The sequence below is a fragment of the Spermophilus citellus genome (assembly GCF_964194105.1).
Source record: "Spermophilus citellus genome assembly, chromosome: 10".
NCBI classification, from domain to species: Eukaryota; Metazoa; Chordata; class Mammalia; order Rodentia; family Sciuridae; genus Spermophilus; species Spermophilus citellus.
Window position 1 is genome coordinate 123026781 of NC_138197.1, and position 17688 is coordinate 123044468.

Below are 17688 nucleotides of genomic sequence, written 5' to 3' on the forward strand. Positions count from 1 at the left end.
GATCGCAGAGAAGTTTCCAGAGAGTTCCACCCAGGTCCACACCTCTCTCTCTGCCTCACGGGTGCGAGGCAAGTGCCCTGCCACTGAGCTATGTTCCCAGCCCCCAGGTCCATCTCTTGACTTTTGACTGACAGCAGGGTGACATCAGACTTTCAAGACCTCAAGGCCAGACCACTCAAGGTCACCTTGGTCTATGTTGACTTCTAATTGGCTTATTAACCATACATTCTTATAGATTCTATGGTTAGGATGAACTATCCTTATCTCCCAGACTTTCAGGATCTGGTCTGTGAAAAGGATGACAAAAGTCTTCCCCTTCAGGGTAACTTGAGCTCCTCTGACCCACATGACTTGGGGCCTGCGTTTCTCCTGCAGTGAACAGGTAGTTTGCCGAGGAATATGACATATCCTGTCCACTGAGGCCAGGCAGGGCTGCAGGTAAATTGCTTCTTGGGAAAGAAAGCATGTGGGGGTCAGCACCGTGGGCCCATTTTATAGAATTCTCTTGTTCCCACCATTTGCCCCTGTCTGTTCCCTAAAAGTGGGAACCTGAGGTTAAGAGGATAATTCTATAAATGGGACCTGCTATACTGACCCCACATGCTTTCTTTTAAAAAGCATTTTACTGCTGGGCAGGGTGTCACATGCCTGTGATGGCAGTGGCTCAGGAGGCTGAGGCAGAAGGATCGAGAGTTCAAAGCCAGCCTCAGCAAAAAGTGGGGCACTAAGCACCCCAGTGAGACCCTGTCTCTAAATAAAATACAAAACAGTGCTGGGGATGTGGCTCAGTGGCTGAGTGCCTGAGTTCAATCCCTGGTAATCCCCACACCAACCAAAAGCAATTAAGTCACACCCCTGCCTGGACTGAATCAATATGACATGCTACATTCCTCAGAAACAACCTGATTTCTGCAGGAGAAATGCAGGCCCAAAATAAGACTCCTCCCTGCTGATAAGAAGGACAGTTTTCCCCAAAGCAGGGACTCTTGTGATCTTTAGGCAGATCAGATTCCAGGACTTGGGGAGACAGGATAGGTAGAAGCAAAGCCTCCTTACCATAAAGTCTGTAAGAACAAGTTCCAGGTAGAACCGCCAGTGTGGGCCAAAGTGGCCCAGAGTCATCATAATAGTAAAATCTCCCCTCTGTGGGGTAAGGCCACGCACAGTGGGGACTTGAAAGTCTGATGCAGTCCTACTGTCAGACAAAAGTCAAGAGGTGGACCTGGGGAGGACTCTGGAAATTTTCCTGGGATACCCAATAAAACAGGAGGGCAGGAGGGACACGTCACTCTCCCCTGAGAGGACCCACTGTCTCCCTTTCTATCTTGAGAGCGTTCCCTCTTGCCCTCTTCCTATCTAGTCTTATAAAGCCATGCATTTAATATGTGCAAAGCATCTGAAATCTCTTCAATGTGGTTATAAGAACCGGTAGCTGAGGACTGCGGCCCCTGCCTCTCTGCCCGGCAGGCCCCTGCTCTGGAACATGATAAGGATACAGGATAGGAGAAAAGATTGGATTGTTCCAGCTTCAAGTGAGCAGAGAACAAGGTGAAAGACCTCCAGGGAAGAAGCCTTGGGCAGCTGAAAATGGAATGGGAACTGCAGGCAGAGAGCACAAGGGGACCCGGGATGTTGAAAAGGCAGGAGTAGGGCTGGAGAACAGGCTGAGTAACAGGAGGCTAGAAACCATGAATGATGCCTAAGGTTCTAGAAGACATCCAGAGCCTGGCAAAACAGCTTGGATTTTTCCCCCCTGTACCGGGGATTGAACCCAGGAGTGCTCTACCACTGAGCTACATCCCCAGCCCTTTTTGTTTTTCATTTTGAAACAGGGTCTTGCTAAGTTGCCCACCCTGGCCTCAAACTATCAATCCTCCTGCCTCAGACTCCTGAGTATGGACTTTATTTTTTAACCAAAGGAGAAGTGTGTGTGTGTGTGTGTGTGTGTGTGTGTGTGTAAGAACAAACTGCTCTCTAGTTGAGGACCACCCAACTCTGGTGGTTGGAAGCAAAGGCCGATAAGGTATTTCAGTATGTAGAGAGAGGAAGTGACGTGGGGGCCTAAATTACAGCAATGGTTGTGGAAATGGAAAGGGAGAGAGGGATTGGGAGACAACGTGGTAGAGCTGATAGGTCTTGGCAACTCAGAGGATGGGCTGGGGGATGAGGAAAGGAGAGAAGTCAAGACAGTTCTAAGGAATTCCCATCAATTGAAATCAGGAAGATAAGCATGTTTAAAAGGTAATTGTCTTGTTTTAAAGATGCCTGATTTATAATGTTGATAGGCTACCTACTCTTCCCCCAAGTAATCAGAAAAGCTACTGTCATGGTAAGAGGGAGGCCAAGGATAGCTGTAGACTGGGGTGGGGGGGGGGCATGAACGTAGAGGTAGTATTCGCAGTAACTCAGATATCCAAGGGAAAATATTGTTGAGAAAAAGAGAACACAGTTGGGGCAGGCTTACACTGAAGGGGGGACAGAAGAAAGCTCTCTGAAGAGGACCAAGAAGTGGGAGTCAGAGGAGTTGGAAGGAGAACCAGGCTGGAATGAGATCACGGCAATTAAACAAGGATATAAATTTGTATGAAGGAGCGAGTGGTTGCCAGCAGCATATGAATCAGAGGTATCAGGTGGTTTACATGTGAGGGAAACCCACTGGGTGGAGCCATTTAAAAATCACTAGAGACGGTGGCAAAAAGGTGCAGTGGACTGAAAGTAAATGGCAAGTGAGAAGCAGAGATGAACTTGAAGACTGTGCTTTCACGATGTTTCTTGGCGAATAGAATTGGGATGGCATAACAGGCCCCAGGGGAAGAAAAGATGGTACATCAAAGATGGTTCTGAGCCCGAAGTCTCCAGGGTCAAACAGTTCTGCTCCTTTCAGAGACCCACGATGACACGTCCCTCTGAGCTCCAGTGATGGTCCCAGAAACTGGAGAGGTTGAAGAACTGGGAGGCAGGAGCTCCTGCCTCCTAAGGTAGTGAAGTCCTTAAAGATGGAGTTGGCTCTGCTATTTATAGGCAATGAAAACAAGAGGAGGGTTGTATAGAAAGTATGACCACGTGGGTTTAGTAGGGGTACTGGCTGGTTTCCGAACATTGAGCTAAGAGTTTTTAATGACTTGAAGAATTTGTACAAATCTTCTCTGTGATGAAATGAAACTTTTAAAATTCTTACGAAACTTATTTAAACTTATAGGTTAAAGTTTTATGGCTGAACTCTGGAAAGTTCTATATGCTGAGGGCCATTGCCAAGTAGAAATGACGCATCGAAATTTCCTTGCTAGCGTACCCCATGTTAAATGGATTTCGCTGTTGACATTGCATGTAAGGTGACCTTGCTCAAGGAAGGCGGATCCGGGTTTAGAGCTGATCAGGTTTGAGGAAGTATCCCGGTCCTTGGGTTTAGGGCGTTCCCGGTTTAAGACAATAGGGGTTTTAGGGAAGTTGGAGGTTGAAGATTATTGCTGCCGGGATTAGGGTGTTCCTGCTGCTTGTTCCCGTTGAGTTCTCGTGGGATTCAAATGGGATATTGGAAAAAAAGCCTCGTGGGGTAGGTGAATTGGGCAGAGGAGAACTGGGATTGCCCCAGAACGTGTGTAGAGGCCGGTGTGAGTTCGGGAATAAAGAATTGCTGTTTGAATCGACAAAGCTGTGTGGTGGCTCGTGATTCTGTGCCCAGCCAAGACATTGGCATCTATATATTTAGTGTGTGAATTAATGATATGTGCAACACATGTTCCTCAAGAGTGAAGCAGCAAAGAATAGGTGCTCAAAAATTTATTCATTTCCTTTTGTCTGTGGCTCCCGGGATAAAAACCAAAATACCCTTATTGTCATGGTTTAGGTATGAGGAGTCCCCCCAAAAGCTCCTGTGCTAAAGCAGGACTATTCAGAGGTGAATGATTGGGTTATAAGAGCCATGACCTGATCAATCTATCTTAGTTTGAATAGGCTGGGGGAGGGGGGCTGGGGATGTAGCTCAGTTGGTAGAGGGCTTGCCTGGCATCCACAAGGTCCTGAGTTCAATCCCCAGCACTGCAAAAAAAAAAAAAAAAAAAAGAAAGAAAGAAAAAAATGAATAGGCTGGGGACTAATTGTAGGCAGGTAGGGAGTGGCTGAGGAGGTGGGTCACTGGGGTATGCATGAAAGGGTTGTTCTTCTTGTGGCCCCTCCCTTCTCTCTCCCACCAGGCCCACGCCCCATGATGTGCTACCTCTCCTGGGACCCAGAGCGATGGAGTCAGCTGTCTATGGACTGAGACCTCTAAAACCGTGAGTGCCAAATAAGCTTTTCCTCCTCTAAGTTGACAGGTGTTTTGGCCAAAGCAATGAAAAAACTGGCTAAAACATTTATCATTTGGGGAAAAAAAAAGTTAAAAAGCAGCCAGGCCAAAGTAAGAGCAGTAGAGGAAGGGTGGAGAGAAAGAGGGAAGAGGACCTTCTGTTCTTCCCCTTGTGGAATTTCTGGGGAGTGGAGGAAAGAATAAAAACTCAGGAAAAAGAAAAAACCAGGTTTGAAGGAGAGTAGAACTGAGATGCCCTCGGTCATCGGGATCTGGTGAAGTGGCATCTGCATCTTTCACAAAGCAGTTTTGGCCCAGGGTGATATCAGTCCTGGACACTTGAACTTAACTCCCGCCCACCCGACTCCAGGTGCTGTACACCTGCAGTGCACTGAATGTCTATGTCCTTCCTCAATCTCAAACAGAAATCCTGATCTCAAACGTGATGGCATTAGGAGGTGGGGCCTTCAGGAGGCCATCGGGTCATGAGGGTGGGGCCCTCGAGGCTGGGATCCGTGTCCTTATTAAAGGGACTATAGAGCATTCTCTCACCCACTGTCCCATGAGGTGCAAAGAGAAGATGGCAGTCTGAAAGAAAACCCTCACCAAAGCCCAACTCTGCTGGAACCCTGACCTCAGACTCCTGGTCTCCAGTACTAAGAAAAATAAATAATTGTTCTTAAAGCCACCAGGTCTCAGTTACTTTGTTATAGCAACCCAGACTGACTGTGACAAATCTTTAAATTGAATTTGAGAGCCAAGTCCCTTCAGTCCAAGGACAGGATGTTTAGGACATCCCAGTATGACCAAGTTAACAAAGCTGTCAGACAGATGATGCATGTCAAGGCTTTCTGAAATGCTTCTCTTAGGCAAAGGATTTCTTCAAAGCTCCTACAGTTAGGATTGTCATCTCCAAAAATGGGTAGCAGACCCATTTTTCACCCTGGGAATGAGAATTGGGTTAGAAATGTGGCCCAGCAGAAACCCCGGCAGGGTGGTGCTGTCAAGGCAGGCTCTCCCGCTGGGTAACCCTCTCACCCCTCACCAGCACCCACCCCATCATCCCCACAGCAGGCAGACAGGCTGTCGGGAGGGGCCAGAGGGCCTGAAACAGCTTTAGATTTTCTTTATTGAAATTGTAAAACTGGTTTCCTCTTTGATCCTCATCTCTGAGGTGTGCGTGTGTCTCACTCGAAGACGCTCTGGGTGGCGAGATTGGTTTTCAATCCTCACTCAGCTATTTAGCTGGGTCCTCTGGTGACGATCTGTCAGCGTCAACCGTGGCCAAAATGAAAACCTCAGAAGCTGCAGGAGGATATTCATCCAGATGACAAAAGTCTCCAAACTGGTTTTTACGCACAGAGCAGGCCTGGAGGGGACCACTCCTGAAGACGTTTCTCATTTGCTCGAAGAAGAAAATGATCTGAGGAATTCTACCTCTGAGTCACAGGACTAGGAAGGGCTTTCAGGAGTGAGCAGACCCACTCCAAGGGTTTTAAAGAAATGAAGATTAAATTGTGCAGGGCATGACTGTTCTTTCTTAAAAGAACTTTAAAGACTGAGAGTGTTTATAGCTAACTTTTCCTGAGGAGGCAAGGTTGGCAGGCTAGCTCTTGGGCGTATCGTGCTCATCAGATCTGTACAACAACACCACAAGGTCTGAGTATATTATATACTGTTTCCATTTTAAAGATGAGAAAACAGGCTGAAAGAGGTAAAGTGACTTACATCAGTAAGTGACAGAAAGCCAGGTCTGCTGGCAGAACCCAAGCCCTGAGTCTCTCTCCTCTGTCACTCAATTGGTCCTCATCCATCTGACCCTGCCTCCATCCACCCATCCATCAGGAAGTAGTTACTGATTGCCCACATGAAACTTAAATCTAGTAAGAGGAAGAGAGTCAATTAAAAAAAAAAAACAAAACACCAATACATATGTTTCACATGGTGATAATGGGTAGGAAGAAAAATAAAGCAATGATAATCCGATTACTTTTTTTCCTTGTTTTTAAACCAACATCTTTTCTCCTGCCCTCTGCTGAGGCTCAGCCCTGTGCAGATGTAAATGGTGAGGAAACTTGGAGTCGTAATAATGCTCTATTTAAGATAGTGGTTCCCCTCTAAGCTGTTCTTGTCTGAGGCCCGTAGCTGCCATATTCAAATTGCATTAAATATGTTAAGAAAAAAAAATGGACAAGCAGAATAAAGTGCTCTCATGGTCCTGGCTGATTAGTGGATCGTCATCAAGCCTAGTTGGTATTCATAGCACCAGTGTAGATTCAGGACATTTCCAATTTGACACTTGAAAGGAGAACACAATATTCTCTTCAGAAAGCCCATGACTTTAGGAAACCCCAAGACACAGTAGGAAGGACCGAGGTTTCAGTCTTGACTTTAACACTTACGGGCTGTTTGCTTTGACAAGTGACGTGACCTCTCTCAAACCATTTCCTCGTTTTTCAGATGAGATCAGTTGCATCCAGAGTGACGGCTATTGACTATTTTCCTCCGTTTTTTGAATTAAATATTGTAACATATCCATCTCCAGGGCTGTGGTAAAGGTGGACTGAGGTTATAGCAATAAAAGATCTCTGCCAACTATGAAGTGCTGCATCACTGTTAATCCATGTGCAAATAGATTCTCCAATGGAAAGAAGGGGCCAGGTTTACAGAGAACTACAACAACTCTGTCGGTCTAAGGAAAGATTCTATTCAACATGAAGTCAGTTGATGTTAAGATCTGGATTGTAATGATTAAAACAGTAACAAATACTAGGTAATCTACTGTTGCATAACAAACCATACCAAAATTTATAACAAGCTGGGCAAGGTGACCCATGTAATCCCAGCTACTTGGAAGGCTGAGGCAAGAGAATTTCAAGTTTGAGACCAGCCTGGGCAACTGACTCAAAATTTTAAAAAATATAATAAAAAGGGCTGGGGTGTAACTCAGTGATAGAACACTGCTGGGTTCAAACCCTGGTACCACCAAACAAACAAACAAATGAAAAAAGAAAAGAAACAAACAAAAAGAGATCTTACAGCAACGATTCATTATTTCTCCCAATTCTATGTGTTGACCAGAGACTCATATGACCTGAGGTTAATATCTGTGGTGAGAGACAACGCAGCTGGAGTGGCCGGTGGTCACCTGTCAGATGGCCCCACTTGGGTGTCTGATGGTTGGGCCTCTCACTCTATGTGGTGTGTTTGACTTCTTTCCATGATCTCAGAGCAGCAAGAGGGCGAGAAGGAAGGCTGCAAGATCTTGGGAAGCCAAGGCTCAGGAAGCACATAATCTCTGAATTCTTTTGGTCAAAGCAAGTCTAAGGCTGCCTAGATTTGAAGGGAAAAAAAGCATTTTTTTTTTTTTTTTTTTTTTGGTACTGGGAATTGAACAACCCAGGGCACTTAATCACGGAGCCACACCCCCCAGCCCTTTTAAGAAATATTTTATTTTGAGGCAGGCTCTCATTAAGTTGCTTGCTAAATTGCTGAGGCTGGCCTCAGACTTGCAATCCTCCTGCCTCAGCCTCTGGAGTTGCTGAGATGACAGGTGTGCCCCACCCCACCTGGCTAAACTCCAGCTCTTAAAGGGAAAGTTTGCGAACTCACATTACAAAGAGGGGACAGGACAGGAGAAATTGTGGCCACACTGGCAAGTGACCTATGCAAATGCTTTGAATATGAAGTGTTTTCTTTGTGCCTTTGTCTCTTTCTTTTTTCCTTCATGGTACTGGGGATTGAACCCAGAGCCTCACATGAGTACTGTACCACTGAGCGACATCCTCAGTCCTGTTTGTATCTTATTTTGAGACAGGGTCTTCTAAACTGCCCAGGCTAGTCTAGGACTTGGGATCCTCTTGTCTCAGCCTCCCTGGGACTCTTAGGATCTCAGGCTGAGATCACAGGCCTGTGTCACCGTGCCTGGCTCATTCTTTGTTTTTTAAATAATTAATTTTTAAATAATCTCAAACTTACATTAAAGGTTCAGAGCAATACAGAAAGCTCCTGTATCTCCATTCATCCACTTTCCACAAATGGTTCATATTTATCGTGGGTTGCTCCTTTGCCCACCCACTGTAAATAAGTACTAATTATGAGTTGTTTTCTGAGTTAGTAGGCAGGACACGCCGTCACCCTGGATCACTCCAGTATGCCCGTCTTGCAAACAAGGATGCTGCCAGTCAAGCAAATCAAGAAGCCAACCTTGGTAGACACTGCAGATCCGTTCACAGGTTCTGTTCACAGGTTCTGTCCCACAGGTGTCGGTTCTTTAGTCTGGTCCAGGATACTCCGCAGGAAGGCCTTTTGCCTTTAGACTCTGTCTGTCTTGTCCCTTCAGACTCCGTCTGGAGCAGTCTGTAGGCCTTTCCCTGGCAGTTTTAAGCACACAGGCTTTGCATTCTGTAGGACGACCTCGAACCATGGGACATTGGCACATAGCCAGGCTTGGGCCCTGCGTCCTTTTTTTTAATATATATATATTTTTTTGCTTTCTGGGGATTGAACTCAGGGGCACATAACCACTGAGCCATATCCCCAGCCCTTTTTTTTATATTTATTTTAGAGACAGAGTGTCACTGAATTACTAAGGGCCTCACTAAGTTGAGAGGCTGGCTTTGAACTCATGATCCTCCTGCCTCAGCCTCCTAAACCAGTGGGATTACAGGCATGCACCACTGCACACTGCTCGATATTTATTTATTTTTTCTTTGTGGGGCTGGGGATTGAACCCAGGGCCTTGTGCATGCGAGGCAAGCACTCTACCAACTGAGCCATATCCCCAGCCTCTCATTATTTATTTTTGATGTTTAATTTGACCAGGGGAAAATATTTTTGCTATGGTTCAAATATGAGGAATCCCCCAAAAGCTTTTGTGTGAGACAACACAAGAAAGTTCAGAGGTGAAATGACTGGACCATGAGAATTGTAACCTAATGAGTGGATTAATCCACTGATAAGGATTAACAAGGTGGTAATTGTAGGCAAGTAGGGTGTGGCTGGAAGCAATAGGTCACTTAGAAATAGGTCACTTTATTTTGTCCCCAATGAGCAGAGATTTTTTTTCTACTTTCTGATTGCCATGTCCTGAGCTGCTTTCTTCTTCCACACCCTTCTGCTGAAATGGGCCCAGAGCAACAGAACTGGCCACCTATGGACTGAGACCTCTGATACTGTGAGCCAGGTGAACTTTTTTTCCTCTAAATTTTTCTTGCAGGTCTTTTGGTCACAGCAGAGAACGAGCTGACCAAAACCTTCACACTGGTTCTTTGTGATGTGTCCCATCATTCACTGAGCATTTCATTATTTTCTTTGTCAAGATGTTGGGGGCGGGCTGGGGATGTGGCTGAAGCGGTAGCGCGCTCGCCTGGCATGCGTGTGGCCCGGGTTCGATCCTCAGCACCACATACAAAGATGTTGTGTCTGCTGATAACTAAAAAATAAATATTTAAATTCTCTCTCTCTCTCTCTCTCTCCCTCTCTCTTTAAAAAAAAAGATGTTGGGGGCCCTTGCTTTTTGTCCATTGAATGTGGGTGCACACGCACACGTGTACACACACACACACACACACACACACACACACACACACTTTGGCTTAACAAGGTTGATTTCAATGATCCCCATAAAGTGTATGCCAACTACTGTGTGCTTTTTTCTGAGAAATGGTTCGTGTTTCTGGGAAAGTTTACCTTAGCTTTGATTAAATTCTTACAGAAGATCCTTGGCCTCAAGACAGTTAAGGACTAGTGATGACCATCTCCAGGAACTCCTAGCTCTTCTTCCAGGGCTGCCATTCATCAGGCTCCCAATGACAGGGCAGCTCTGAAGGGCTTTGGCCCTCCTGCTGTTTCAGCTACTGCCAACTGGTCAATGAACATTACTATGAAGATCATTTAAGGAACAGGCTCCTGCACCCGTGCTTGGCCCTTCAGTATGTGAGTTCTGAATATTCTAGTGGCATTTCCACTTCAGAGTGTTATAGGACTTATTAAAATAAAGAGGCCCTGGCTGCTTCAGCCCCTCCCCCATGACTAGCAGTAGCTGAGTCTTTCAAGTACAATGGGAAATACATGATGTCCCAGGATCCCCATGCCCAAGGTGACCTTGCTCTCTCTCTCTGTCCTGAAAGACCAAAGCATACGTGGTTTTCGTCTCCAGTGAGTCCTGAATTGCCTCTGGCATTCATTCCCTGTGCTGATTATTTGCTGCTACTTCTAATTTCAGGCGTAGGGCTTTCTATTTTTGAATTGTAAGACATTGTCTGATGTGAGAAAAGCTTTCAACAAAAAGGAAGAACCCTTTGCACTGGTTTCAACTCTTCAACAATGTGCTGTGTGAGGCCAGACAAGTTACTTGAGGTCTCTGAGCCTCATTTTCTTGTCTGACACAGGGAACTGCATCACAAGCTTCCTGCAAGCTCAACATTTTGTGAGTCTATCTCAGCTAGCTCTTGTGTTATTTAACCTTTTACATGTTTATCCTTTTCCATGAGGAGCACCGTGTATAGTTACTTCCTCTGTGAGGTAGGGGACCCTGTGTCCCACTGTTCTCTGTGGGATCCCCAGGACCTGGAATAGTACCTTCCACAGAGAAGACATAGTGAACAAGACAGGCAAGATGCAGCTCTCAGGGTGCTCATGTTCTTCTGGGGAACACAGAAAACGAAAATAAACAGGCTGTCTGTCACATAATGATAAGGACTCTCTAGTTCAGAAATGTCCTTCAGGTCCATGTGCTGGGAATCCCCAGTGCATCAGTGTTCAGAGGTGGGACTGCTTTTCCGCCAAGTGCCAGGGAATCAAACTCAGGGCGCTGTGCATGCTGGGGAAGCACCCCACCACTGGGACACATCCCCAACCCCAAGAAGAGTGTGGCCTTTAAGAGGTGATTGGGTCACGAGGTTTCTGCTCTCATGAATGGATTGGCACAGTTGTTGAGGGAGTCACTGAGCAAATCCACATATAAAGAGAAAAGGTTTATTTTGGCCACAGTTTTGGAGGTTCTGTGATTGGCTGGGCTCACTGCTTCTGGGCCTGTGGTTAGGCAGCACATCATGGCGGGAGTGTGAATTGGAGGAAATTCATTTACCTCATGCCCTGGTGGTGAAAGAGACAGGAAGAGACCAGGTCTCCAATCGCCTTTAAGGGCACACCCCCAATGACCTGAATGCCTCACCTTTCAAAGTTTCTACTGTCTCTCCAAAGTGCCAACCTGGGACCAAGCGTTTAGCACAGGGGCTTTTGAGGACACCAGATCCAAATTACAGAAGGGGTGTAGCAGTCTTCTCTCTGACATGCATGCATGCTCGCTGGCACTTCTGCCTTCTGCCACGGGATGGTGCCGCAAGAGGACCCCTGTTCCAACTCCCTTGGCTCCACAACCATAACAAATGGGTCTCTGTACTTATGGGTTACCTGGTTTCCAATATTCTGTTAGAGCAACCAAGAAATGGACTTAGTGCCAGGTGGAGAATTCAGCTGGGCTTTGGGTTCAAGTAACTGTGACTAGCTGTAGTGAGGGAAGTCCTGTCGAGGAGGTGATTCTAGGAGGTGATTCTAGGAGGTGATTCAAAAGGTGAGAAGCAGAGCTGTATTTTTTTTTTTTTTTTTGGTACCAGGAATTGAATCCAGGGGTGTTCAAACCACTGAGCCATATCCCCAGCCCTTTTATATTTTCTTTAGAAACAGGGTCTCACTGAGTTGCTCAGAGTCTTGCTAAGTTGCTGAGGCTGGCTCTGAACTCGCCATCCTCCTGCCTCAGCCTCCTGAGTGGCTGGGATTAAAGGCATGTGCCCAGACCTGTATTTCCATGAGGTGTTCCCATCACAGGAAAGGACACTTGTAAGAAACTCAAAAAAAAAAAAAAAAAAAAAAAAAAAAACAAACCCAAATGAGAAGCTAGACAAGACCAATGGAGCTGCACTCAAAGAGAAAGGGTGAGGGGTGGCTTAAGAAATTAGCGAAGTAGACCATAGTCAGATTATGTAGAGCTCTAAGGGACAGAAATTACACAGGGTTAATTCTGAGTACACAGACGCACAGGGAGGCTGCTTAGAGGTGGGCAAGGGTGTGGCGGAAAGCCATTTAAAAGGAGGTAGCAATGAACAAGGAGATGGGATACATTTTGGAGGTAGAATTAGCAGAATTTGACAATGGATTTGTTATGGTATGAGGAGGGAAAGAGAAGAACCAGGGACAGTTCTATCCCAATGGACAACTGGATGTCTGCTATAGTCTGGGAGCTGGGAAATGAGGGCCCATAGGCCAAGTCTGACCTGTTGCTTGTTTATGCAAATAAAGTTTTATTGGAACCCAGCCAGGCTCATTGCTTTGCATTTTGTCTACAGTTACTTTTGCACTATTGCACTTTTGCCTTTTATGGGAACAGTCAAGTCTGGAAGACTAGAACCTTTCCAAATGAAACCAAGGTGCTGTTGACAAGGCAAGGTGGCCATGGGGCCCCACCCCTAGAGATTGTGTTGTGGCTGGAATAGGGCCCAGGATTTCAGTTTCACAAGATCCCCAGGTGATTCTGATGACCACCCAGGTTTGGGAACCAGTGGCCTAGCAGAGGATGAGTCAAGGTTGTAGAGAGTGAAGAAGAGATAAGAGGAGGGGGTACAAGGGGCAGGAACATGACAAGGGCCCATCTGCACGTATCTTAGCTCTCATCAGCTCTGGAATTCCCCACATGCACATGGAGAGAGGAAGAGAGATAAAAAGCAGGTAATAGCAGGAATTCACCACATAGTTATTGCCACTGCCTTAACATATATTCACATGCATCCTAACCTTTCTCCATAATGATTGCATCCTCCTTTTATTTGGAAAAAAAATCTGCAACTATTATGCAGTGAAATGTGATATACTAATAGTTTTGCATTATTGTCACAAAATGCCTGATATAATTAACTTAATAAGAAGAAAGTTTTAGTCAGATGCGTTGGCACAGGCCTGTAAACCCAGCTACTTGAGAGGCTGAGGCAGGAGGATTGCATACTTGAGGCTAGCCTGGGCAACTTAGCAAGACCCTGTCTCAGAACTAAATAAAAAGGTTGGGCATGGTGGTGCATGCCTGTAATCCCAGCTTGGGTGGCTGAGGAAGCAGGATCATGAGTTCAAAGTCAGCCTCAGCAACTTAGCGAGGGCCTAAGCAACTCAGTGAGACCTTGTCTCTAAATAAAATATAAAAAGAGGCTGGGGATATGGCTCAGTGGTTAAGTACCTCTGGGTTCAATGCTTGGGGGAGGGAGGGAGGAGGGAGGGAGGGAGGGAGGGAGGGAGGGAGAGAGAGAGAGAGAGAGAGAGAGAAAGAGAAATATTAAATAAAAAAGGCTGTGGAAGAGCCCTGATCTACACGAGGCCCTGGATCCAATCCCTAGCATCACACCCCCTGCCCCTGAAAAGAGGAAAGGTTTATCTTGGCAGTTTCAATCCACAGTTGATTGGCCCTATTGCTTTCGGACCATGGTGGGAGCAGGGGGCAGAAGAAGCTCCTCACCTCATGGAAGCTATTAAGCAAAGAGGAAGGGGCGGGGTCCCATTATCTCCTTTGAGGTAATGCCCAAAGACTTACGACAGCCCACTAGACCCTGCCTCAAATGTTTCTACCATCTCCCAAAAGTACCAAGCTGGGGACTGAATCTTCAACACTTGAACCTTTGGGGACACTTTCCAAACTACAGCAAACTCTGAATCCAACTTGTGGACTCCTCCTCTGAGGCCCACTCTCAGCACACTCCACTCAGTTAAACTTTATTTTTTTGGTACCAGGGATTGAACTCAGGGGCACTCAACCACTGAGCCACATCCCCAGCCCTATTTTATATTTTATTTAGAGACAAGGTCTCACTGAGTTGCTTAGTGCCTCACCATTGCTGAGCCTGGCTTTGAAATCACGATCCTGATCCTCCTGCCTCAGCCTCCTGAACTGTTGGGATTACAGGCGTGCACCACGGCGCCCAACTCAGTTACACGGTTTTAACACATAACTTGTAATTACATCTCCCTAACATGTACAACTTGTAGGTAAGTCTTTGTAAGAGGCAGAGTGTTGTGCGTCAGAATAGGACCATAATGTGCAGTAACAACACTAAAACCTCAGTGTTGAAATGAAAAGGCTTTTCCCCCTTCTCATTTAAGCTTTATGTTCATCAAGCAATTTCTAGGATGGGGAGCTTTGCTCCTCAGGGTCATGCAGGGACCTCCAACTGCTTGAGGCTCCTCTTCTGCCTGGGCTTCCGTGGTTTCAGAGGCAGGGGAAAGAATATGTGCTTGTTCTTAAAGCTTCTGCTTGTGACATGTGTCACTGCCCACATACTTTGGCCATGGCCAATCTTACACCCATGTTTGAGTACAGTGGGGTTGGGGTAGAGTCTCATGGAGGGAGAAGTGCCGAATATTGGTGAACAATAATAGGTTCTATCACACTGATTAGGTGAAACAACCCTTAATATCAGAGGTGTTTGGAGTTCAACCTGAGTTATCTGGATGATGATGATGTTGGTGATGATGATGTTGGTGATGATGATTTGGTACTGGGTATTACACACAGTAGTGTTGTACCTCTGAGCTATGACCTAGCCCTTTTTTAAAATTTTGAGAGAGGGTCTTGCTAAGTTGCCCATCTTGGTCCTGAATTTGTGATCCTCCTGCCTCAACCTCCTAAGTAACTGAGATTACAGACATGCACCACCACACCCAGCTGGATAATTTAAAAAAAAATATTTTTAGCAGTAGATGGACAAAAATTTATTTGTTTTTATGTGGGGCTGAGAATCAAACCCAGTGACTCCCACATGCGAAGCAAGCGCACTACCACTGTGCCACAACCCCAGCCTGGATAATTTCTTTCTCAGCTTAAATGATCTGAATAAGGAAGGTCTTGACTCTTTCCTTCTCAAAGTTTGCAGATATGATCTGGGTGTGACTTTGAGAGGCTCCCAAAAGAAAAATATTGTTTTTATATCAGATGTTATAAAGATCCAACTTTCCAAAAATTTTGTAGCTGGTTCATATCACTTTGGAAAAATGGCTTTAATCTTTTCCATTTTCATGTGTCTTCTCTCCCTTTGCTAAGGTGAACTGTGCTGCTGGTTAAGAACACAGGACCAAGTTGAAAGGGGAAAACAATGAAGGATGCCGACTGTAGGCATGAGAGAGTCAGACAGTGTACAGAACACAGCATGAGCTTTTGAGCATTCTTTCATTCAAAACTTTGCCACTTTCTTGCATGACCTTGAGTGAGTTGCAGCCTCAGCCAGTTTCCTCACCCAGGGATGAGGAACACTTCTAGTTCATGCTAGTGATGTTTGCCAACAGCCTTCTGTTTAGTAGTTGCTGGAGAAATGCTCTGTGCTATTCTCAAAGGAAGTAATGAAAACGGCAGCTCTAGGAATGAGCATTCTGGCTCAAGGTCATGGCAGCTCAGAACTTGGCAACCAGGAAGCAGAGAGAACTCAGCTCACCATGGACAATATACAAACCCCAAAGCTATGCCCCACCGACCTACTTCCTTGTCCATACCCTACTTGCTTACTGTTACCACTTAATTAATCTATGTAAGTAGATTAATCCATCTCTCAGGTCCTAACTCTTATAATCTAATCATTTCACCTCTGAACATGCTGCAGTTTTCTCACACGTTTTGGGGGACACCTCATATTTAAATCATACCAAGACTTGCAGCAACTGATGTAAGGCAAACTCCAGGAAAACATCTCAAGCTAGCACTGAGTGGGGCAAACAGAGTGCTGGAGTCTCTGGATAATCCTTGTTTTGAGGGCTACCTGGAATTTACTGATTTGTGGAATACAAAACAAGGCAAAAGTAGAGGGCTGTTTTACAAACACTGAGCAAAATAAAATCATCTTTTTATCACAGAATAGGGGTCAAGATCTTGCTCTGCCTCAGAAAGCCAAGCAGGGGGATGAATCCTATTCAAGTGAAAATGTTGTGTTCTGCATTAAGTCAGTTTCAGATGGAACTGGCTGGTTCTTGTACTAAACAAGGACAGCACCAAATGGCAAATGAGACAGTATGAAAGCAGGACAACAAAGTAGGGAACAGATGGTTTTGCTATCATTGGAAGCCCTTGTACAAGCTGCTAGACTTTTCTGAGGCTTTGCTCAGAGGGGATAATACCCATCTTCCCAACCTCATTAAGTTCCAGGAATGGCTCCATAGTCTTCTCAACTGCCATTACTCATTACTAGAACCAAACCATATATAAAAAACGCTTGATCGACCTCAAAGCACCAAAGCATCTATAATATGCTTGGCATTATTATTTCATTTACTATCTGCCTGCAAGGTATAACTGAAGTCACTACTCACTTCTCTTGTAATTTTTCCAGAGGAAGTCTATATTTTTCTCTCTGCTTACCACACTATCTTCTCCTTGAATCTACAGTGCTTCAGATATCAGTTTTAGAGCAAGAACTTTTTAAAAAAAAATCAGCATTTGTCAGAAAGACAAATGGTACCTGACTGAAAATGAATAGCACCTTCATTCTTAACCAATCCAGATGGGCGCAAATCTCATGCTCTCTGGACAGCATAAAAATCCTCACAGCAAAGTACTGGAACAGATGCAAAAAAAAGGAACAGGCAATAAGTAATGAGGGCAGGAGCTGTGTTAAGTTGTGCACTGGACTATCAATTGGCATGTAAAAATGACTGTTACAGCAAGAGGTGATAAATACAATCTTAAACAGAAAAAAGAAAAGCTAAAAAACAAAACATTTTGTTATTTTGTACTTAAGCTTTCAAGTTACATCAAATGTTAACATAAAAATGGGAATATTTTAGGATTTTGATTATATCTTAATTTCTTTGCTATTCCAAAGAATAGTCATTTCATTAGAAAATCAATGGCATGAGTTTGGTTATTTTTTTTTCATTCACATGCTGATAACATGAATGATACAACCTTTAGTAGTGTGATTATAAGTACTTCTGGGAATATTGTAAACCAACTTTAGAGGCCTGGGATTTAGCTCAGTGGTAAAGCGTTTGTCTAGCACGCATGAGGCCCTAGATGTGATTGCCAGCACTACAAAAAATAAAGAAAAAAAGACAAGGATGTGCCCAGTAATAGCAATCACCCTTCACAACTGAAGCAATCAAACAGATACTTCAAAGGTACTCCTAGCTGTGCAAAGGTATGAACTCTTCCTCATATCAGGGCAATAAAAATGCTGATTAATTCAGTTTCATTTGAAGATTTATTTTTGTGGTACTACAAATTGAACCCAGGGTGCTCTACCACCAAGTTACATGCCCAGCCCTTTTCAAAACAGTATCTCATTAAGTTGCTAGCCTCCTGTCTCAGCCTTGCTGGGATTATAGGTGTAGGGCACCATGCATGGCTAAAGATTTTAGTGACTTTTCCCAAATGAGAA